Below are 24,822 nucleotides of genomic sequence, written 5' to 3'. Positions count from 1 at the left end.
GCAGGAAATAACTAGGCACAGAGGAGAGGCAAGGGGAACGCAGAAGGAAGAGAACGGACAGCCTGTAAGGCACGCTGAAATGCAGAAATGAACTCCGGGTACCCTACCTTGTGGCTTACTAAGTAATGGGTAAACATTGCCCTTACCTCTTGGGCAGATTATTACCGTCAGCAAAGTTAGCTTCCGGGGCATCTCAGGAAATGCAGATTTCTGTTCCTGGCTGTTCACATGAAGAGCCACAGATCACTCTGTGCAGTTTTTACGGCGCTCAGGAGCGCCACAGCTCTCCGCTGCCACCTGTTGGACACAATACAGTAATGAAGGCACTATCCCACATATGCGGGGGCTGCAACCTGTGCACACTGCTCTAATGATGTCACAAAGGAGCATTAGGGATAAAATTAATGCTATTTGTTGGTTTGAAGTCACAGTTAGTTTATTAGTTTAACAATTGCTTTCTGCACTACGATTAGGATGAAGGTTAATTTGACAGAAAACAAGGGGTGTTATTTTTATTGCTGCATTTCGGGTTAGAGACATTTTTTTTTACATCAGGCTAAGGGTTAGGTTTACAGATGCATTGCAGGTTAATGTAATTATCATTAGAGTTCCCATTAAGCTAGGGGTTCAGGTCAAGATCAAAATTAACGCTGCCTCCCAGCCAATCCCAGAGAGCCAAAGGCAAAGGCGTGCCAAACTCCCAGGACAAGCAAAGGGAAATCTGAGGTAAAGGCAAAGCAAACAGCTAAGGCTAAGGGAAGGGCAAAAGCAAGGAAAATACCCAGTGAAAAGCTATGGTGAGGGCAAGGACAGTGCAGCAGGGAAGGCCAACAGCAAAGGCCGAGAAAACACAGCAAGAAACACCAAAACAGAAGGCCAGGAGAACATGGCAAGAAATGCCTAGGCAAGAGCTAAGAGAACATGGCAAGAAATGCCAAAACAGGAGGCCGAGAGGACGTGGCAGGGAACGCCAGAACAAGCGGCCAAAGAGAACATGGCAAAGGAAGCCAATACAGAAGGCCAAGAGAAGGTGGCTGGGTAGGCCAAAACAGGAGGCCAAGGAGAATGCCACAGGGAAGGGAACGCCAAACAGGACGCCGAGGAGGACATCACAGGGAACGCCCGGGCAAGGGCTATGAGATGGCAGGAAGTGCCGAGGACAACGGCCAAGAGAACATGGCAAGAAATACCAAAACAGAAGGCTAAGAGAACACAGCAGTAAATGCCTAGGCAAGGGCTAAGAGAACATGGCAGGAAGTGCCAAAACAGGAAGCCAAGAGGATGTGGCAGGGAACTCCAGAACAAGTGGCCAGAGAGAACATGGCAAAGAAAGCCCATGCAGAAGGCCAAGATAAGGTGGCTGGGTAGGCCAAAACAGGAGGCCAAGGAGAATGCCACAGGGAACGCCCAGGCAATGGCTATGAGATGGCAGGAAATGCTGAGGACAACAGCCAAGAGAACAAGGCAAGAAATGCCAAAACACGAGGCCAAGAGAACATGGCAAGAAACACCAAAACCAAACGCTGAAGAGAATGCAGCAAAGAAAGCTAAGTACAATGGCCAAGACAATGGGGCACAGAACACCAAAACAGGACAGCAAGAAAATGCAGTAGATGATGTCTAGGGTAAAGAGAAGGAGAACACTGCAGTGAAAGGCCAGAGACAAATAGAATGTGGGAAGAAAAGGACAGGCAGCCTTTGGGGTACCCTAAAATGCAATAAAGAGCTCCGGGAGTGCTACATTGTACCACGCTACATAATGGGTAAACATTGGTGTGCGTACGCTGCCCTTACCTGCTGGGCAGACAATTACCAGTCAGCAAAGTCGGCTTCCAGGGCATCCCAGGAAAAGCGGATTTCTGTTCCAAGCTGTTCTTATGAGGAGCCACAGAACTCTCCATGCAGTTTTTATGGTGCCCGGGAACACCGCACCTCTCCACTGCCACCTGTTGGACACAATACAGTAATGAAGGCACTATCCCACATATGCGGGGGCTGCACCCTGTGCACACTGCTCTAATGATGTCACAAAGGAGCATTAGGGATAAAATTAATGCTATTTCTTGGCTTGAATTGTTAAACTAACTACAACTTCTTTTCTGCACTACGATTGGGATGAAGGTTAATTTGACAGAAAACAAGGGGTGTTATTTTTATTGCTGCATTTCCGGTTAGAAACATTTTTTTTTACATCAGGCTAAGGGTTAGGTTTACAGATGCATTGCAGGTTAATGTAATTATCATTAGAGTTCCCATTAAGCTAGGGGTGCAGGTCAAGATCAAAATTAACGCTGCCTCCCAGCCAATCCCAGAGAGCCAAAGGCAAAGGCGTGCCAAACTCCCAGGACAAGCAAAGGGAAATCTGAAGTAAAGGCAAAGCAAACAGCAAAGGCTAAGGGAAGGGCAAAAGCAAGGAGAATGCCCAATGAAAGGCTATGGTGAGGGCAAGGGCAAGGAGAGCACAGCAGGGAAGGCCAACGGCAAAGGCCAACAGAACACAGCAAGAAATGCCTAGGTGAGGGCTAAGAGCACACGGCAGGACGTGCCAAAACAGGAGGCCGAGAGGACGTGGCAGGGAACGCCAGAACAAGCTGCCAAAGAGAACATGGCAAAGGAAGCCAATGCAGAAGGCCAAGAGAAGGTGGCTAGGTAGGTCAAAACAGGAGGCCAAGGAGAATGCCACAGGGAACGCCAAAACAGAAGGCAAAGGTATAGACAGCACCCAAGGGAAGGCAACATCAAAGACAAGGCAAAGTCATGGAGAACAACAAAGGGAAGGCCACGCCAGAGGCCGGGCCTCAAGGGACAGCCTCGGGAATGCCAAAATGAAGGACAAGATCAAAGAGAATGCCGCAAGGAACACCAAAACAGCACAAGACTGATGAGACCATTGCACAGAACACCAAAACAGAGGGCAAAAACCAAGATAATGCCACAGGCAATGCCAAAACAGAGGGCATAGCCCAAGAAAACACCGCCGGGAATGCCAAAACGGAGGGCAGGGCCCAAGAAAACACCGCCAGGAACGCCAAAACGGAGGGCAGGGCCCAAGAAAACACCGCCAGGAACGCCAAAACGGAGGGCAGGGCCCAAGAAAACACCGCCAGGAACGCCAAAACGGAGGGCAGGGCCCAAGAAAACACCGCCAGGAACGCCAAAACGGAGGGCAGGGCCCAAGAAAACACCGCCAGGAACGCCAAAACGGAGGGCAGGGCCCAAGAAAACAATGGAGGAAATGCCAAAACGGAGGGCAAGGCCCAAGAAAACACCGCCAGGAACGCCAAAACGGAGGGCAGGGCCCAAGAAAACACCGCCAGGAACACCAAAACACTGGGCAAGGCCCAAGAAAACACCGCCAGGAACGCCAAAACACTGGGCAAGGCCCAAGAAAACACCGCCAGGAACGCCAAAACACTGGGCAAGGCCCAAGAGAATGCCACCACAGACATCAGAACAGAGACCAAAGAGAATGCTGCAGGAAATAACTAGGCACAGAGGAGAGGCAAGGGGAACGCAGAAGGAAGAGAACGGACAGCCTGTAAGGCACGCTGAAATGCAGAAATGAACTCCGGGTACCCTACCTTGTGGCTTACTAAGTAATGGGTAAACATTGCCCTTACCTCTTGGGCAGATTATTACCGTCAGCAAAGTTAGCTTCCGGGGCATCTCAGGAAATGCAGATTTCTGTTCCTGGCTGTTCACATGAAGAGCCACAGATCACTCTGTGCAGTTTTTACGGCGCTCAGGAGCGCCACAGCTCTCCGCTGCCACCTGTTGGACACAATACAGTAATGAAGGCACTATCCCACATATGCGGGGGCTGCAACCTGTGCACACTGCTCTAATGATGTCACAAAGGAGCATTAGGGATAAAATTAATGCTATTTGTTGGTTTGAAGTCACAGTTAGTTTATTAGTTTAACAATTGCTTTCTGCACTACGATTAGGATGAAGGTTAATTTGACAGAAAACAAGGGGTGTTATTTTTATTGCTGCATTTCGGGTTAGAGACATTTTTTTTTACATCAGGCTAAGGGTTAGGTTTACAGATGCATTGCAGGTTAATGTAATTATCATTAGAGTTCCCATTAAGCTAGGGGTTCAGGTCAAGATCAAAATTAACGCTGCCTCCCAGCCAATCCCAGAGAGCCAAAGGCAAAGGCGTGCCAAACTCCCAGGACAAGCAAAGGGAAATCTGAGGTAAAGGCAAAGCAAACAGCTAAGGCTAAGGGAAGGGCAAAAGCAAGGAAAATACCCAGTGAAAAGCTATGGTGAGGGCAAGGACAGTGCAGCAGGGAAGGCCAACAGCAAAGGCCGAGAAAACACAGCAAGAAACACCAAAACAGAAGGCCAGGAGAACATGGCAAGAAATGCCTAGGCAAGAGCTAAGAGAACATGGCAAGAAATGCCAAAACAGGAGGCCGAGAGGACGTGGCAGGGAACGCCAGAACAAGCGGCCAAAGAGAACATGGCAAAGGAAGCCAATACAGAAGGCCAAGAGAAGGTGGCTGGGTAGGCCAAAACAGGAGGCCAAGGAGAATGCCACAGGGAAGGGAACGCCAAACAGGACGCCGAGGAGGACATCACAGGGAACGCCCGGGCAAGGGCTATGAGATGGCAGGAAGTGCCGAGGACAACGGCCAAGAGAACATGGCAAGAAATACCAAAACAGAAGGCTAAGAGAACACAGCAGTAAATGCCTAGGCAAGGGCTAAGAGAACATGGCAGGAAGTGCCAAAACAGGAAGCCAAGAGGATGTGGCAGGGAACTCCAGAACAAGTGGCCAGAGAGAACATGGCAAAGAAAGCCCATGCAGAAGGCCAAGATAAGGTGGCTGGGTAGGCCAAAACAGGAGGCCAAGGAGAATGCCACAGGGAACGCCCAGGCAATGGCTATGAGATGGCAGGAAATGCTGAGGACAACAGCCAAGAGAACAAGGCAAGAAATGCCAAAACACGAGGCCAAGAGAACATGGCAAGAAACACCAAAACCAAACGCTGAAGAGAATGCAGCAAAGAAAGCTAAGTACAATGGCCAAGACAATGGGGCACAGAACACCAAAACAGGACAGCAAGAAAATGCAGTAGATGATGTCTAGGGTAAAGAGAAGGAGAACACTGCAGTGAAAGGCCAGAGACAAATAGAATGTGGGAAGAAAAGGACAGGCAGCCTTTGGGGTACCCTAAAATGCAATAAAGAGCTCCGGGAGTGCTACATTGTACCACGCTACATAATGGGTAAACATTGGTGTGCGTACGCTGCCCTTACCTGCTGGGCAGACAATTACCAGTCAGCAAAGTCGGCTTCCAGGGCATCCCAGGAAAAGCGGATTTCTGTTCCAAGCTGTTCTTATGAGGAGCCACAGATCTCTCCATGCAGTTTTTATGGTGCCCGGGAACACCGCACCTCTCCACTGCCACCTGTTGGACACAATACAGTAATGAAGGCACTATCCCACATATGCGGGGGCTGCACCCTGTGCACACTGCTCTAATGATGTCACAAAGGAGCATTAGGGATAAAATTAATGCTATTTCTTGGCTTGAATTGTTAAACTAACTACAACTTCTTTTCTGCACTACGATTGGGATGAAGGTTAATTTGACAGAAAACAAGGGGTGTTATTTTTATTGCTGCATTTCCGGTTAGAAACATTTTTTTTTACATCAGGCTAAGGGTTAGGTTTACAGATGCATTGCAGGTTAATGTAATTATCATTAGAGTTCCCATTAAGCTAGGGGTGCAGGTCAAGATCAAAATTAACGCTGCCTCCCAGCCAATCCCAGAGAGCCAAAGGCAAAGGCGTGCCAAACTCCCAGGACAAGCAAAGGGAAATCTGAAGTAAAGGCAAAGCAAACAGCAAAGGCTAAGGGAAGGGCAAAAGCAAGGAGAATGCCCAATGAAAGGCTATGGTGAGGGCAAGGGCAAGGAGAGCACAGCAGGGAAGGCCAACGGCAAAGGCCAACAGAACACAGCAAGAAATGCCTAGGTGAGGGCTAAGAGCACACGGCAGGACGTGCCAAAACAGGAGGCCGAGAGGACGTGGCAGGGAACGCCAGAACAAGCTGCCAAAGAGAACATGGCAAAGGAAGCCAATGCAGAAGGCCAAGAGAAGGTGGCTAGGTAGGTCAAAACAGGAGGCCAAGGAGAATGCCACAGGGAACGCCAAAACAGAAGGCAAAGGTATAGACAGCACCCAAGGGAAGGCAACATCAAAGACAAGGCAAAGTCATGGAGAACAACAAAGGGAAGGCCTCGCCAGAGGCCGGGCCTCAAGGGACAGCCTCGGGAATGCCAAAATGAAGGACAAGATCAAAGAGAATGCCGCAAGGAACACCAAAACAGCACAAGACTGATGAGACCATTGCACAGAACACCAAAACAGAGGGCAAAAACCAAGATAATGCCACAGGCAATGCCAAAACGGAGGGCAGGGCCCAATAGAACAATGCAGGGAACGCCAAAACAGAGGGCAAGGCTCAAGAAAACACTGCACGGAACGCCAAAACGGAGGGCAGGGCCCAAGAAAACACCGCCAGGAACGCCAAAACGGAGGGCAGGGCCCAAGAAAACACCGCCAGGAACGCCAAAACGGAGGGCAGGGCCCAAGAAAACACCGCCAGGAACGCCAAAACGGAGGGCAGGGCACAAGAAAACACCGCCAGGAACTCCAAAACACTGGGCAAGGCCCAAGAAAACACCGCCAGGAACGCCAAAACACTGGGCAAGGCCCAAGAAAACACCGCCAGGAACGCCAAAACACTGGGCAAGGCCCAAGAGAATGCCACCACAGACATCAGAACAGAGACCAAAGAGAATGCTGCAGGAAATAACTAGGCACAGAGGAGAGGCAAGGGGAACGCAGAAGGAAGAGAACGGACAGCCTGTAAGGCACGCTGAAATGCAGAAATGAACTCCGGGTACCCTACCTTGTGGCTTACTAAGTAATGGGTAAACATTGCCCTTACCTCTTGGGCAGATTATTACCGTCAGCAAAGTTGGCTTCCGGGGCATCTCAGGAAATGCAGATTTCTGTTCCTGGCTGTTCACATGAAGAGCCACAGATCACTCTGTGCAGTTTTTACGGCGCTCAGGAGCGCCACAGCTCTCCGCTGCCACCTGTTGGACACAATACAGTAATGAAGGCACTATCCCACATATGCGGGGGCTGCACCCTGTGCACACTGCTCTAATGATGTCACAAAGGAGCATTAGGGATAAAATTAATGCTATTAATTGGCTTGAATTGTTAAACTAACTACAACTTCTTTTCTGCACTACGATTGGGATGAAGGTTAATTTGACAGAAAACAAGGGGTGTTATTTTTATTGCTGCATTTCGGGTTAGAGACATTTTTCTTTTACATCAGGCTAAGGGTTAGGTTTACAGATGCATTGCAGGTTAATGTAATTATCATTAGAGTTCCCATTAAGCTAGGGGTGCAGGTCAAGATCAAAATTAACGCTGCCTCCCAGCCAATCCCAGAGAGCCAAAGGCAAAGGCGTGCCAAACTCCCAGGACAAGCAAAGGGAAATCTGAGGTAAAGGCAAAGCAAACAGCTAAGGCTAAGGGAAGGGCAAAAGCAAGGAAAATACCCAGTGAAAAACTATGGTGAGGGCAAGGACAGTGCAGCAGGGAAGGCCAACAGCAAAGGCCGAGAAAACACAGCAAGAAACACCAAAACAGAAGGCCAAGAGAACATGGCAAGAAATGCCTAGGCAAGAGCTAAGAGAACATGGCAAGAAATGCCAAAACAGGAGGCCGAGAGGACGTGGCAGGGAACGCCAGAACAAGCGGCCAAAGAGAACATGGCAAAGGAAGCCAATACAGAAGGCCAAGAGAAGGTGGCTGGGTAGGCCAAAACAGGAGGCCAAGGAGAATGCCACAGGGAACGCCAAACAGGACGCCGAGGAGGACATCACAGGGAACGCCCGGGCAATGGCTATGAGATAGCAGGAAGTGCCGAGGACAACGGCCAAGAGAACATGGCAAGAAATACCAAAACAGAAGGCCAGGAGAACATGGCAAGAAATGCCTAGGCAAGAGCTAAGAGAACATGGCAAGAAATGCCAAAACAGGAGGCCGAGAGGATGTGGCAGGGAACGCCAGAACAAGCGGCCAAAGAGAACATGGCAAAGAAAGCCCATGCAGAAGGCCAAGATAAGGTGGCTGGGTAGGCCAAAACAGGAGGCCAAGGAGAATGCCACAGGGAACGCCCAGGCAATGGCTATGAGATGGCAGGAAATGCTGAGGACAACAGCCAAGAGAACAAGGCAAGAAATGCCAAAACACGAGGCCAAGAGAACATGGCAAGAAACACCAAAACCAAACGCTGAAGAGAATGCAGCAAAGAAAGCTAAGTACAATGGCCAAGACAATGGGGCACAGAACACCAAAACAGGACAGCAAGAAAATGCAGTAGATGATGTCTAGGGTAAAGAGAAGGAGAACACTGCAGTGAAAGGCCAGAGACAAATAGAATGTGGGAAGAAAAGGACAGGCAGCCTTTGGGGTACCCTAAAATGCAATAAAGAGCTCCAGGAGTGCTACGTTGTACCACGCTACATAATGGGTAAACACTGGTGTGCATACGCTGCCCTTACCTGCTGGGCAGACAATTACTAGTCAGCAAAGTGGGATTCTGAGGCATTCCAGGAAATCCAGCTTTCCGTTTCTAGCTGTTCTCATGAAGATTCACACATCTCTCCATGCAGACGTTACAGCACCTGGGAGAACCACAGCTCCGAGTAATGCTGCACAGTAACGAAAGCACTACCCTGCATACATTGGGGGGCTGCACTCTGTGCATGATGCTGCTCACCAGCAGCACAGTAGCTGAGAACAACACACAAGAAAAGGCTCAAATACCCAACAACACTTTTGCTTCCATCTCCTCTGATAACTGCTCATTATATACAGCCCTCACCTTTGGCTGTGCAGGTGGGGATTGAGAAAGCAATGCCACCCCCACCAACAACCTCCCTGCCCCACACTGAGAGTCAAGATAGGGTTTGGGATCACCTGAGGAACCTGAACATCCAGGAGTCTATGGGTCCCAATGAAATGCATCCCAGAGTCACGACGGTATTCGCTGATGCAGTCAACAAGCCATTCTCAACGGTATTTGAGAAGTTGTGGCAGTCAGGTGAAATCCCTGGTGAGTAGAAAAAAGGCAACACCACACCTGTTATTATGGATAAAAAGGATGACCCTGGGAACTATCAACATGTCAGTCTCACCTCTGTGCTGTGAATGATCGCAGAGCAGATCCTCCTGGAAGTGACTCCAAGGCACATGTTCCAGTGCATCACCACCCTGAGTGAAAAACTTCCTCCTAATATCCAACCTAAACCTCTCCTGTCTTAGTTTAAAACTACTCCCCCTTGTCCTATCCTGATCCACCCTCATAAACAGCTGTTTCCCCTCCTGTTTATCCACTCCCTCAAGTACTGGAAGGCCACAATGAGGTCTCTCCAGAGCCTTCTCTTCTCCAGTCTAAACAAGCCCAGTTCCCTCAACCTTTCCTCATAGGAGAGGTGCTCCAGGCCTCTGATCATCTTAGTGCCCTCCTCTGGACCCACTCTGAGAGTTCCAAGTCCTTCCTGTGCTGGGGGCTCCAGGCCTGGACGCAGTTAAGCAGATGGTGCCTCATGAGAGCCGAGTAGAGGGGGGGAAAAAAAAAAAAAAAAAAAAAAAAAAAAAAATCACCTCCCTCTCTCTGCTGGCTGTTCTTCTTTTAATGCAGCCCAGGATATAGTTGTCTTTCCAGGATGCAAGTGCACACTGCTAGCTCATGTCCAGCTTCTTATCCACTGGGATCCACACGTCCTTCTCTTCAGGGCTGCTCTCAAGCGGTTCTTTGCCGAGTTTGTATCAACATCTGGGATTGCCTCTTCATCAGTGACATTGACAGTGGGGGTCAAGTGCACCCTAATGACACCGAGCTGTGGGGTGCAGTGACACACCAGAGGGATGGGACACCATCCAGAGAGACCTCAACAGGCTGAGTAGTGGGCATTCAGCAACGTACCTTCCCAGCCCAGAAAGCTAACTGTATGCTGGGTTCCACCCAAAGATGCGTGGTCAGTAGGCAAAGGGAGATGATCCTGCCCCTCTGCCCTATGCTGGTGAGGCCTCACCTGGAGTGCTGTGTCTGGATTTGGATGGCTGCAGTGTAGGACACAGACATAGAGCTGTTGGAGTACATCCAGAGAATAGCCACAAATATGAACCGAGGGATGGAATGCCTTTCCTATGAAGAGAGAAAATTGGGGCTGTTCAGCCTGTAGAAGTGAAGGCTCTGAGGTGACCTGGTAACAGCCTTTCAATACCTACAGGGAAGAATGAGAAAAAATTTAGGTTAGATATAAAGAAAATCTTGTGAGGGTGGTGACACAGTGGAACAGGTTACTCAGACACATAATGGATGCCTTGTCCCTTCCAAGGTGAGGCTGGGCCAGGTTCTGGGCAACCTGATCTAGCTGCATCACAGAGCCTCTCTGGACCAGTCCCAGTATTCAGCAGACCAGGGACCTCACTTCATCACAGTGTTGGGAACCAGAGCTGTAGAGCTATTGAATGGGGGACAGGGGATGGAAGGAAGAGGGATGGGGGTTTGGGTGTCATAGAGATTAGGAAACTAATAGGATCTCCAGACAATTAGGATGGAGATGTCTGGGGTGATGCTGAGTACAGTGGTCCAAACGAGGACAATCCTTGGCCTTCTATAAAGATGAAGTCAGATCTGCTGTTCAAACAGAAAGGACTGTAGGATCCCAAGGTGGTCAGTCACAATGTGCTCTGAGAACAATGCCTTGGGATCCATTACCATTGACAAATTTGTAAGGGAAATATGGGAGAGAACCAGACAAAATAGGAACAGAATACCTGTTATCACTATGCTTGAGTGGTGCAGACCATATTAAGCACAGTGAGGATGAAGCAGATGGCCACTACGTTCTGGGAGTGTTCTTCAGGTCCTGGCCGAAGCACCTCACTCTATCATCAGCCGTGTAGTGCAGCAGGCTGGGAGAATAGACCCCATAGAGAAAGGTGAGCCGCCTGCAACCCATTTGATCCCTAAGTGAGCTTCCCACAGCCATTAGAAACCTGCCTGCATACAAGCTAGTGCACAAACACGGGGCTTGGAATGCTCTGTTACCTGCTCAGTAGATCTCAGAGTGCTTACACCCCTGATGAGACAAACTCCAGCAATCCCTAAACCCCATCAAGCTAAAAAAAAAAAAAAAAAAAAAAAGATCAGCTGATTTATTACATGTAAGGGTGCACAGAATACCTTTAAACAACTTTGTATGCTTGGAAGCAGTGGATAACACTCTTAACTACAGTCATGAAATAGGATGATAGAGGTGCACACAAACCATGTTTGGAGCCCCAGGTTGGAGATCATGCTATAAGAACCATGAAATGGTGAACAGAGATGGAACCAGAAGATAACAAGCTCAGAAAGATTTGCTTAAAAGACCTGGAGAATGAAGAACCTCTTTATGGAAAAGGATGTTAGCTCTGGGCATTCCCACAACAGCAATGCTCAGTCAGCTAACCAGCATTATCCTGAGGCTGATTGAAGCATTCCAGAAATGAGGGAGCAATGAAAGAAAGAAACACGTGTCAGTCCTTCAATCACCATATCAGAGAAAGGAAGATAACACCTTCATCTCCCTTAGAGAAGAAAAAAGGGCATTGTGATGACAAACATGCAAATACAGCTGCTCTAATCCAGTTTGGGGTCCCCCCAAAAAGGTGGAGCTCACAGCCCTGAAATAAAGACGGAATTACATGCCCCGTTCCAAATACTCACCCCACTCTCCCAGGGAAGCTGCCGCCAGGATGCTGCACCTATGGCTGCCAGGCCTTAAATGTAGTCAGGATACCCCCAGAAGGGGATATCACAGCCCTGAAATAAAAAAAAGAATAAGTTACCCCATTCCAAGGATGAACACTCAGCCCACACTGCCAAGGAAGCAGTCTCCAGGTAGAGATGCTGCCCTTGTGGCTTCCACCCCTTAAAATGTGGTCAGGATACTAGAGGAAAAAAAACAGAAAAAAAAAAAGAGAGAGAAAAAGATTACAGCCCTGAAATAAAGAAACCACTTACCCCCTTCTCAAGAACCAACACTTGCCCATGCTCCACAGGAGACAGTCTACAGAGATAAACGCTGTCCTTACAGGTGCCAGCACTTAAATGTGGTCAGGATGCCCCCAAAATGGGAAAAATCACAGCCCTGAAATATGAAGGAATCACTCGCCCTTTCTCAAGGACCAGACCTCCCCCCACACTCCCAAGGAGACAGTCGCCTAAGATAGATACCACGTTTAAGGCTGTCAGCCCTTAAGTCGGGGCAACTTCAGTACGAACAAGGCATGGCGGCAACTTCAGTACGAACAAGGCATGGCGGCAACTTCAGTACGAACAAGGCATGGCGGCAACTTCAGTACAAACAAGGCATGGCGGCAACTTCAGTACAAACAAGGCATGGCGGCAACTTCAGTACAAACAAGGCATGGCGGCAACTTCAGTACAAACAAGGCATGGCGGCAACTTCAGTACAAACAAGGCATGGCGGCAACTTCAGTACAAACAAGGCATGGCGGCAACTTCAGTACAAACAAGGCATGGCGGCAACTTCAGTACAAACAAGGCATGGCGGCAACTTCAGTACAAACAAGGCATGGCGGCAACTTCAGTACAAACAAGGCATGGCGGCAACTTCAGTACAAACAAGGCATGGCGGCAACTTCAGTACAAACAAGGCATGGCGGCAACTTCAGTACAAACAAGGCATGGCGGCAACTTCAGTACAAACAAGGCATGGCGGCAACTTCAGTACAAACAAGGCATGGCGGCAACTTCAGTACAAACAAGGCATGGCGGCAACTTCAGTACAAACAAGGCATGGCGGCAACTTCAGTACAAACAAGGCATGGCGGCAACTTCAGTACAAACAAGGCATGGCGGCAACTTCAGTACAAACAAGGCATGGCGGCAACTTCAGTACAAACAAGGCATGGCGGCAACTTCAGTACAAACAAGGCATGGCGGCAACTTCAGTACAAACAAGGCATGGCGGCAACTTCAGTACAAACAAGGCATGGCGGCAACTTCAGTACAAACAAGGCATGGCGGCAACTTCAGTACAAACAAGGCATGGCGGCAACTTCAGTACAAACAAGGCATGGCGGCAACTTCAGTACAAACAAGGCATGGCGGCAACTTCAGTACAAACAAGGCATGGCGGCAACTTCAGTACAAACAAGGCATGGCGGCAACTTCAGTACAAACAAGGCATGGCGGCAACTTCAGTACAAACAAGGCATGGCGGCAACTTCAGTACAAACAAGGCATGGCGGCAACTTCAGTACAAACAAGGCATGGCGGCAACTTCAGTACAAACAAGGCATGGCGGCAACTTCAGTACAAACAAGGCATGGCGGCAACTTCAGTACAAACAAGGCATGGCGGCAACTTCAGTACAAACAAGGCATGGCGGCAACTTCAGTACAAACAAGGCATGGCGGCAACTTCAGTACAAACAAGGCATGGCGGCAACTTCAGTACAAACAAGGCATGGCGGCAACTTCAGTACAAACAAGGCATGGCGGCAACTTCAGTACAAACAAGGCATGGCGGCAACTTCAGTACAAACAAGGCATGGCGGCAACTTCAGTACAAACAAGGCATGGCGGCAACTTCAGTACAAACAAGGCATGGCGGCAACTTCAGTACAAACAAGGCATGGCGGCAACTTCAGTACAAACAAGGCATGGCGGCAACTTCAGTACAAACAAGGCATGGCGGCAACTTCAGTACAAACAAGGCATGGCGGCAACTTCAGTACAAACAAGGCATGGCGGCAACTTCAGTACAAACAAGGCATGGCGGCAACTTCAGTACAAACAAGGCATGGCGGCAACTTCAGTACAAACAAGGCATGGCGGCAACTTCAGTACAAACAAGGCATGGCGGCAACTTCAGTACAAACAAGGCATGGCGGCAACTTCAGTACAAACAAGGCATGGCGGCAACTTCAGTACAAACAAGGCATGGCGGCAACTTCAGTACAAACAAGGCATGGCGGCAACTTCAGTACAAACAAGGCATGGCGGCAACTTCAGTACAAACAAGGCATGGCGGCAACTTCAGTACAAACAAGGCATGGCGGCAACTTCAGTACAAACAAGGCATGGCGGCAACTTCAGTACAAACAAGGCATGGCAGCAACTTCAGTACAAACAAGGCATGGCAGCAACTTCAGTAAAAACAAGGCATGGCAGCAACTTCAGTAAAAACAAGGCATGGCAGCAACTTCAGTAAAAACAAGGCATGGCAGCAACTTCAGTAAAAACAAGGCATGGCAGCAACTTCAGTAAAAACAAGGCATGGCAGCAACTTCAGTAACACATGAATCACTCACCACTTTCCAAAGGTCTGCATTCACTCCCAAGGAGACAACCCCCAGGTAGAGATGCTGCCCTTACTGTTCCCAGCCCTTAAATGTGGTCAGGGAGGGGGTGGAGCCAAGGTCAGCCCTATCCGGTCCCATAGGTGAATTGCTTCCACCTGTGCTCACAGGGCTGGCTACACCCTTCACCAGGTGCTCAATCACTGCTTCTGGCTGTGAACTAACTGTTCCCATAAGGCCTGAAGCAAAAAAAAAAAAAAAAAGACTAGTAACAAGCTGGCGATTGGATCTGCCTGTCTGGCAAGGGGAGTTTTATCAGTGGATGAGCAACAATGGCACGCATATTTTGATTCAACTCTGTCCTCAAAGGCAATTGGTAAAATTGCCTGACTTTCTAAAATTGGTGACTCTGCTGGTGACACTGGGGTGACACTGGGGTGACATTGGGCTAGGATGATGTGGGGGGGTGATGCTGAGGGGTGATGTTGGAATATCATGGGGGGACATCAGGGAGTGACGTTGGAGTGATATTGTTGGGGGGAATGTAGTGGAAACCCTAAGGTGTGGCTTGAAACAATAATTGAGAAGGGACAAACCAGAGGAGCTCAGGTGCACGAAACGCACCTGAGTGATGAAAGGGGTGGATCCTGGCTCCACCCCCTCCCAGGCCTCATTTAAGTGTTGTCAGCAGGAATGAGCAGCTTTTGCTGGAGGTCCCTGCTTGCTTGAGATCTTCTAAAGTTAAGTAGATTTTGTTCCTTGTTTTTGTGTTTATAGCTGCCGTGTTTAAGCAAGTCCTCACTTATTGCAACCTAGGACTTACTTTTTTGCTATTGTTGTTGCATTTTCCATCATGTTGTAGCATTACAGGAGATAATTATTGGTGGGGGTGATGTTGGGGTTTTTTTGAGTAGTATTGTTGGAGTGAAGCTGGGAGGTTACATTCCGATAAGACTAGGATGGTGTTGGAGTTTCACTGGGGGGTGACATAAGGGAGTGATATTGGGGTTACACTGTTGGGGTGACACTGGTGGGGGCACACTGGTGTGACACTGGGGTGAAACTGGGTTGAGGTTGTGCAGTGATGTTGTAGGGTGATGTTAGAGTATCTCTGGGGGATGAGATGAAGGAGTGACGTTGTTGGGGGGGTGACATTATTGAGGTGATGCTGGGAGGGAAGTGAGGGAGGAATCAGGAAATGACGTTGGGGTGATGTTGTTGGGGTGACAAGGGAGAGACGTTGGGTGGTGATGTTGGGGTATCACTTGGGGTAACATCAAGGAGTGACATTGTTGGGGTGACATTACTAGGAAGGATATTGGGCTATCCCTACCCTAAGAGGGGTTTCAACAGGGAGTGACGCTGCGGTGATGTTTGGAAGTGATACTGGGGAGTGCTGGTGGGGTGTGGCTGGGATTGACATCAGGAAGTGAAGCTGGGGGGGTGACACTGGAGTGAAATTGGGATGATACAGGGATGATATTAAGGGGTGACACTGGGGGTGATGTTGGGGTATCACTGGAGGAAGTGATGTTGGGTTGATGTCGGGGAATGAAGTTGTGGGTTGATGTTGGGATATTACTAGGGTTTAACATCAAGGAGTGATGTTTTGGGGGGATGTGGGGGTGACACTGGGGTGATGTTAAGAGTGACGTTGGGGGAGACATTACTGGGGTGAAATTGTTGGGGTGACACTGGGTTTATTTTGGGGAATGACATTGAGAGGTAATGAGTATGACTGGAGGTGACATCAGGGGGTGATACTGGGGGAACGTTGTTGGGGTGATACAAGGAATGACACTGGGGTGGCACTGCTGTGACAGTGGGGTGATATTAGGGAGTAATGTTGGGGGGATGAGGTTGGGTTATTGCTGGGGGGGGGTTCAACAGGGGGGTGACACTGGGGTGATGTTGTAGTATTACTGGGGGCTAACATTGGGGATACTGGAGAATGTTTCTGGTGTGTCATTCTAGTGACAAGGGTGATGTTGGGGCTTTTCTGGAGGGAGTGACATCAGGGAGTGAATGCTGGGTGGTGATGTTGTTGGGGTGTTACGTTGGGGATCTAAAGGCCCCTGACTGAAGAATGATCCTGGAATTGAATAAGGTATTTTGGCAGTTTTAAGGGAGTTGATATTTGTGGCTGTGGCTGCAAATGTTTTGTGGAGAGTGCTATCCTTGGTATTTGGTCTTGTTCTTGCAAAGACTTGTTTCCCAAGTTGATGTTCCACTTGGGCTCTGTATCACACGCTGGCCGCATGGGTACAGCATGCAAGCGGAACAAACCCTACAGACCCTGGGGAGAATGAAAGCAGGAGAAAGCACGGAAGTGCACTTTGAAGTGGGGGATGCCGTGCTGGTGCTGCCAATCGAATCTACCGCTGGCATGTTCCTTCTCTCTCCTCTTCGGTGACTTGCCATCTCTCAAGGGTCAGATAGTAATAGCACACCTGCTTAGGGAGATTCTGCTTCCCACTTAATGGAATTATCTAACATTTCAGAGAGCGACACTGGAGGAAGTGACACTGTGGTTGTGGTGGAGTGATGTTGGGATATCAATAGGGTTGACATCAGCAAGTAGCACTGGGGTGACATCATTGGGGGTGATGTTGGAGTACCACTGGGATTTAACATGAATGACTGATGGTGGGGTGAGAGCGTTGGGGTGACACTGGGGGATGACAATGTTGGAGTGACACTGAGGGTTGATAGTGTGGTGATGTTGGAGGGTGACATTGTTGGGTTGATGCTGGTGGGTGATGTTGGGATGACAGAGGGGTGATATTAAGGAATTACGCTGGGGGAGTGATGCTGGAGCATCCTTGGGGGGTGACATTGGGGTGTTGGGGCTGATGTTTGGGGTGAAATAGGTAGGGTTTGGGAGTAGAGTTTGGGGAAAAATAGTAACTATTTGGGGCTGATACTTGGGATGAAATAATGAGGTTTTGGGAGCTCAATTTGGGGTGAATTAGCAAGGACTTGAACCTGGAGTTTGGCGTGAAATACTGATGGCTTGGGGCTGGAGTATGAGGTGAAATGGGCTTTGGAGCCTATTCGGATGGCAGCTTTCAATGTAAAAAACATGTTCTTTACAGTTTCCTTGCAGGAAGAGGATAAAGAAACTCTGCTTTCATGCAGGAGGGGATACAATATACCTTCAGCAGACTCCCACTATTGCTCAAGCCACCTCACTGAACTTTGACAGAAAGTTTCACTGCCTTAGAATGTGAAATTGTATCCATGTGTAGATATTTTAATTGCAGGCACAAACCTTGGAAAGGTGGGGGAAGTGGCAGCAGCACTAGATGACTCAGAAATTGAGATTCCACCTGCAAACTGTCAGGGACTAAGTAAAGAAGTAAAATTTTAATGCAGCAAAGACCAGCAAAATTGTGCAGACTTGACTGAACCAAAGTGAAGATATGTGAACTAGTGTGAACAGAAGTGAAGCCGTGCAAAATTTTACAAAACCATGTGAACTTCATGGAACCTCAGTGAAGACCAGTGATCCTGTAAAGTCTTCAGTGAACCAGGGCGGACTTCTGCAAAGCCCAATGAAGACCCACAAACCTGTACAAAGATACCATGAATTTGCACAGACAATACAAGTAAACCAAGTGAAAACCCACAAAATTGGGCATCCTTCGGTTTATTTGGGTTTGGAATTCTGGCAATGCAACCCAACTGGATAAGTCCCTTGTAGACTGGTAGTATTTTCTTCACAAATAATGAAATCTGAATCAGTAGGACATTGTTCATACCCTATTACCTGACTCTTACCTTCTCCTCCCCTGGTTTCTCATTGCCTGAGTACTTCAGGTTCACAAAAGATGAAAATTAAGAAAAAAAGAAAGAAAATAAAATAAGGGGAAAAGAAAAAGAAAAAAGGGAAAAGGAAAGAGTAAAAAAAAGATGTAGAAAAAGAAATAGAAAAAGAATAATAAGAGGAAATAGAAAAGGAAATAATTAGAATTATAAAAAGAAAAATTATTAGAAAAAAAAAGAATTAGAACAGGAATAGGAAAAAGACAAAATAATTGGAATTAGGAAAATAAATAGAAAACGAATTGGAAATAAACTAGAAGAAGAATTGGGAAAGGTTGTGGAAAAAACTGGAATTAGGAAAAAAAGAACTGAAATTAGAATTACAAAAAGATAAAGGAAAAGAAAACTAATTAAGGAAAACAATTAAGAATTAGAAAAAGATAAAAAGTAAAAGAATGAAAAAGAATTAGAAAGAGTAAGAAATAGAAAAGAAACAAGAAAAAGGAAAAGGGAATTCTAATTATAAAAATTATTAGAAATAGAAACAGAAAAAGAAAATAGAATTAGAAAATGAAAGAGAAAAATAATTAGAAAAAGAAAAATGAAGAAGAATTAGGATTAGAATTGGAAAAAGAAAAAAAATGGAAAAAGAATTGGAAAAAGAACTAGAATTAGAAAATGAAAAAAGAGTGAAAAAATAAAAAAAACCATTGGAAAACGAGTGAGAAAAAGTCTAGAAAAAGATAAAAATAGAACTATGAAAAATAAAAGAATAAAAAAAGAAAAGAATTAGAAAAAATAGAATTAGAGAGAAAAACAAGAATATGGAAAAGAAAATGAAAAGAAAAGGAATTGGACAAAAAAGAACTGAGAAAATAAATGGAAAATAAAATAGATGAAGAATTGGAAACAGAACTGGAAATGGAATCAAAACTGAAAAAAGAATTGGAAAATGAAAAAGAAGAGAAAGGAAACAAAAGCACTAGAGCAAGAGAAAGAATATGAAAAGGAATTAGAAAAAGAAAAACGAATGGATAAAGAAAAAGAATTAGAATGATAATTGGAAAAAGAACTGCAAAAACTGAAAATGCAAAAAGAAAAACCTGGAAACAAAAATAATTAGAAAAAGATTGAGAAAAATAAAATGAATTAGAAAAAGGAAAAATATAAAGAAAAAAATAGAAAAATATCAAGAATTACAATGAGAAGTAGAAAAAGATTTAGAATCAGAAAAAGAAAAGAAACTGATTCAGGAAAAGGACAGAAAACATCGAAAACAAATTTTAAAAAAGAATCAGAAAAGAATTAGAAAATGTAAAAGAAAAAAACTGAAATAGAGAAAATGAAAAGGATGTGGATTGGGGAAAAGATTTGGAATGGGGAAAAGAAAAAGAACTACAATTAGAAAAAGAGTTGGAGCTGGAAAAAAAATGAAATAGAAAAAAGAAAAAAAAGAGTTGGAAAAAGAATTAGAGAAAGAAAAAAACAAGGAGTAGAATAAGAATTAGAAAAAGAATTAGAGAAGTCATTAGAAAAGGAGAAAAGAAAATGAAACAAGTATTAGAAAAAAAACAAAGTATTATAAAAAGAAAACGAAGAATTAAAGTTAGAATGAGAAGTGGTAAAAGGAAACGAAAAGGAATTGGAAAAAGAAAAACAATGAAAAAAAGGAAATTTAGAAAAAAAACTAGACAAATAATTAGAATTAGACAAAGAAATAGGAAAAAAATGGAAAATTATCCAGAAAAAGAGAACGCAAGAACTACAATTAGAAAAAGAACTGGGATTCAAAAAAGAAAAAAAGGAAATAGAAAAAGGAAAAAGACTTGCAACAGGAAAAAGAAATAGGAAAAGAATTAGAAAAAAAAATAGAAAAACAAAATAGATTAGAAACAGGAAAGAAAAAACAGATTTAGAAAGAGAAAAAGAGAGATTTAGAAAAAGGAATGGAAAAATAATTGGTAAAGGAAAAAGAAATGGAATGAGAATTGGAATGGGAATTGTAATATGATGAAGAAAAAAATATGGAAAGGAATATGACAAAGAAAAGGAACATAATGAAGAAAAAGAAAGAAAATTGGAAACGGAAACAGAATTGGAAACAGAATTAGCAAAAGAAAGAATTAGAGGAATAGAAAAAGAATTCAAAACAAAAAAGAATTGGAAAAAGACTTGAGAAAAAAAATTAGAAAGAAAAATAAAAGGAAGTAGAAAAGGATATAAAAGAATTAGAAAATGAAAAGGAGAAAAAAAGAAGAAGGTAAAAAGGAAAAGAAAGGGAAAAAACAAATTAGAAAATTATTCAGAAACAGCAATGAAAAAAATACAAGGAACTGGAAAAGGAATCAGAGAAAAGGAAAGCATTACAATTAGAAAGCGAATTAGAAAATGAAAATAAATTAGAAAAAGGGGGGGAAATAAAAAAAAAAAACACGAAAGAGAACTGGAAAAGAAGAAGTTAACTCTAGAAACCCCAAGTCATACACGGCCCTCACTGGAAGCCTGTTTTGGAGCCTACCTCTTCTTTTTGCATCTCACTTGGTCAAAGCAGAGCAGTCAGCATTTGGGTCGCTGTAGCTCCAATGAGGCACAGATTGACAACATGAAACACTAGAAAAGAGAAACAAGAAACACTGCATAACGGCAAGAAATGATATTAAACCCAAAAAGAAAAGAACAAACCCATGTTTGGTAGGAGTGGCAGAAGCCGCAGACATCCCATTGGTAACTGGGAGCCTAAGCCAGCTACTGTGGACGTGATGAGTGTTGGTCAAGCTAGAGTTGAACTCCATCAGGGTACGTTTGGACTTTGTGAGCCCTAGAAGACAAGGAGAGAGAAGGAACCAGGCAGCGGATGTGAGAGGCAGTGCCAGTGGAGCATCCCTTCAAGGGACACTTCTCCTGTCTCACCCAGGACAGCTTCTCTCCTGTTTTTTTTTTCTTCTCAGGGTCTGCATGCTTTGTTTTGTTGGCACACCGCATCTGCCTGGCCAGAAAGAGATATGGAGACCAAGTGGAACACTTGCTTGTAAGTATATGGTGGGGAAGATGGTGTAAAATAAGAACATCTGGTGAACACAAAGTGAGCACGAGGGACAACCAATGCCATGAATATAGAACCTCTACAAGCATGGGAGTGGCCTCAGGGGTCAACATAGCTAGTCGGACAAAATAAGGAGTGCATCTTGGCACCCATCTATGGCTCTGGTTTCCTGCTGTAACCACCAAGAGCCTCAGTACTGTCCTCACACAGCTCAGAGGGCCACAGTTCTCCAATGCTACCTGTTGAACACAAGACAAGATCTTCTAATAAGGATGAAGGAATCACCCCTTCGAAGCATGTGGGCATGTCTAATACTGCAACCCAAAGAGATCAGGAAGGGCAATAGCATCTGGAGTCTCCAGTCCTGGAAGGAGAAAAGAAACCTCCACATGAGATACTAAACAACATGGGTTAGTAAGACTTAGGTGTCATTCTAGAAACCACAAGTCATACACAGCACTCACCCGAAGCCTGTTTTGGAGCCTACCTCTTCTTTTTGCATCTCACTTGGTCAGTGCATAGTAGTCTGTGTTTGGGTCATTGTAGCTCCAATGAGGAGTCAATTAACAGCCTGGAAAACAAAGGAAAGGAAGAGAAACACTCCATAATGGCAAGAAATGATACTGAACCCAAAAAGAAAAGAACAAACCCATGCTATTTGGGAGAGACAGAAGAGCTATTAGTACTGACAAACAACACAAGATGGGAGCAGAAACAACAACATAAAATACTCACGTTATTAGTTCTAATGCAGAAACAACATTCCATTCCTACATAAGTACACAAACACTGTGTAACTGCACAAAATGACCATGACCACTTTTGAGGAGCATGCTGCTCCATGAGAGCTCATGCAGTGGGAGAATGAGGAAAGGCTGAATCCAGGTCCATGATCTCTTTTGGTACCATGTGGGGTAGCTTCTGGAGACTGCAGGACTCTGGCATGACAAGCAGCCCACAGGCAGGAACAGGATAGCATCAAGATCTGCTAGCGAGGAAGAAAAGGAAATCCGTGAATCTTCTTTCTCCACAAGCATTTGGGATTCTTTCTTCTTTGCAGGAAAAAAAAACCAACTCCATTGTGATTCAGTCCCAGCACAATTATTAGGTATATGGTATGTACCAAAACATTGCATATTGTTAGGACAAAAGCTGTGGCATAGTTAGTGAGAGGATCACAAGTAAAATTAACTAGATGTCACCAAGATTAAAATTCTCTTTGAAATTTGTTTGCATTGTCCCAAATCACCTTTCAAAATTCAGTGGGTAAAGCATTTCTTTTACCTTCCACAACTTAGAGCTAGGGAGACATTATTTGAATTATGGCAAGTGCATCTACAATTAACTGGTGGACTTTTTATATTAGTTCTTTCCCACTGAGATAATACACTAGATAATAACTGCTGATTTGTTCCCAGTGCTGATAGGGAAAACTGCAGGGGTGTAGCAATGCACATAGATCACTTGTTAATCTGACACCCTAGTTTTATTCTTTATCCTGCATCTCTCCGGAGTTGGGGGCAATCGGCCAGTGCTATCCTGGCCCCATTCATTTCCTGAATGCATTTAATCACTGTGTTTAACCATGGTTGAAAGGGTTAAGCCTCTGTTAGAATTAGAATTCAGTCCCATATGCCCAGTACAGCAAATATGGGCATGGCCCCATGAGCAGCCAGTGACTGTGATAAGGTCATCATAAGCAATTACAAAAATTAAACTGAAGAAGATTCCTGTCCAAAACAGTGACTAATGATACCATGGGGATCCCAGAGAAAGGAACAGAGCGAGAAGGGAACATGTGAGGCACAGAAATAGGATCAGCATTCATTAGCATTTGGAAAACAAGAGAGAACTTCCCGGTTCCAAAGGAACCAAGGTTAGAGGAAGCATAACTGGAAAAGAAAACAAAACAAACATGAAACTTCCTGGTCCCAAGTGAAGCAAAGTTAGAAGGTAGGTGAAATCCAGATAGCTAATTATGTACATTTCCTCCTGATCATCTTGAGCCTTTCAGATGTATTTGTTAAGAGTCTCCCTGAGGGTTAAAGGGACAGGACCAGTGTGGGGCAAATCAATCAACACTAGTTGTCCTGGGGAGTAATCATCCCAATAATCAGCTCTTTGAGTAAGGGACCACAGGGCACAGTGGTTGCCAGTGGTGGTCCCCAGTAACCCTCTGATTCCTTTTCAATCAACAGGATCTGATCTCCCACTGTTAGTGGCACTTTCCACACATACTGATTTCCTAGGTGTGTAACCAAAATCCTTCCTTTATTTGGCTAGTTCTGTAGCAGAATAGGGAGACCTTCTCGATACAAACATCAGAATACCCACTTTCAGTCTCTTCATATGCATGCCCAGTTTCTATCAGAAGGCAGAGAAGGATCACCAGGTTTTCTGATTTGTCTTTGTAATTAATTCCTGCAAGGACTGAATAATTTGGGTTTCTGCCGTGTGCTGTTCATTGTGGATCTCTACGGCAGCAGTAAGAGCAGCTCCTGGAACTGCACAAGTGATTGATTTTCCCTTTTCCTCCACCATACGAGTTTGCTTGTGCAGGGAATCTATATGATCCACAACTCCCTCTAAGTTGGGCCAATTATTCTGTGCCCAATTCATCTCCATGGGGGAGAATTTGGCACCATGCTTTTCTAAGAGGTCAAGGAGCGGATTCCTGCCCTCATTCCTTTTTTTTCTTAATTTCCTTTTTTTTTTTTTTTTTTTTTAAATGATCATGACTCAAAATGAGGAGCAATCTCTTTGGGGGGGCAAACACATACTATCAAAGTCTCAACAATTTACTCCTTACACCCCCAAAGTGTACACACATACTCTCTTCTACCCATAGGACACTTGCTGCTACCACCTGGACACATTCAGGCCAACCTCGAGATATGGGGTCTAGTACTTTGGACAAATATGCAATAGGCTTTCTCTAAGATATTTATAAGCATTGTTGGAAATAGCCAAATAATTTTCCAGGACAGTATCTCTTATCTTTATATCTATCTTTATTTGTAATGGCGGGCCTCCTGCAAGCAGGAGAGCGCAGAGAAAACAGTGTTACATCTTTTATCCCCTACTGCCCGACCCTTATCTCTGTCTTCTCTGGCTCTTCATTGGCTGAGTACTGCAGGTTCACACTCTTTCGCAACGCTTCACTAATCGTACCAATACCAAGTAAACACAAATCCTTACCACCCTACCACAAATATCTTAATTGGTCGACTGCCTTCTAACAACTGCTTTCTTAACAAACATCTGGTCGTAACTTTTGGATGTCTGCTTTACAACATAGACATAACCTCTTAACTGCTTCATTACCCCCCAGCATTTGTGCCCTTTTCACTGGGTCATTGTTCAGGTCATCCGTCTGTCCTTGCTTAGAGATAAGCTTGGAAGGAGGACAGAGGGCAGTATCTTGGAGCCTGCCTACGGCATCCTAACGTTCCCACAGAGTGGGACAGTTCTGCTTTGTGTAAAGGCCCCGACTCCTTGAGAGTTTGTTCAGTGGACTTCACTTCTGCTGGCCTAATGAACAACCTTACAGTACGTTTCCCAGGTCAGAATACTATCTCTCGGTGCTGCCC

At 45.6% G+C, this 24,822-nt stretch overlaps 2 long non-coding RNA genes across 4 annotated transcripts; both read right to left on the bottom strand.

Moving 5' to 3' along the window:
• Positions 1-8,171: 8,171 nt before the first annotated feature.
• On the bottom strand, positions 8,172-14,683 carry LOC116241210 (uncharacterized). Of its 3 annotated transcripts, none has more exons than XR_016471890.1 (7): positions 14,437-14,683; positions 12,120-12,246; positions 11,823-11,918; positions 11,163-11,233; positions 10,889-11,026; positions 9,710-10,332; positions 8,172-9,155 (listed from the first exon to the last, which is right to left on the bottom strand). It is a non-coding gene; the product is annotated as an uncharacterized LOC116241210 (long non-coding RNA). The 3 variants fall into 3 exon arrangements; XR_016471888.1 differs by having other exon boundaries at positions 9,710-10,253; positions 14,437-14,677; XR_016471889.1 differs by lacking the exon at positions 12,120-12,246 and having other exon boundaries at positions 9,710-10,253; positions 14,437-14,674.
• Positions 14,684-18,243: 3,560 nt separating this feature from the next.
• On the bottom strand, positions 18,244-24,814 carry LOC149915675 (uncharacterized). The gene is made up of 5 exons (XR_016471885.1): positions 24,776-24,814; positions 21,697-21,803; positions 21,472-21,596; positions 21,100-21,175; positions 18,244-21,007 (listed from the first exon to the last, which is right to left on the bottom strand). It is a non-coding gene; the product is annotated as an uncharacterized LOC149915675 (long non-coding RNA).
• Positions 24,815-24,822: the final 8 nt, after the last annotated feature.

Source organism: Phasianus colchicus, chromosome 17, assembly GCF_987193195.1.
Source record: "Phasianus colchicus chromosome 17, bPhaCol1.hap1.1, whole genome shotgun sequence".
Classification (NCBI taxonomy): Eukaryota; Metazoa; Chordata; class Aves; order Galliformes; family Phasianidae; genus Phasianus; species Phasianus colchicus.
The sequence above is the reverse complement of the archived record's forward strand: the minus strand, read 5'-3'. Positions and strand labels throughout refer to the sequence as shown.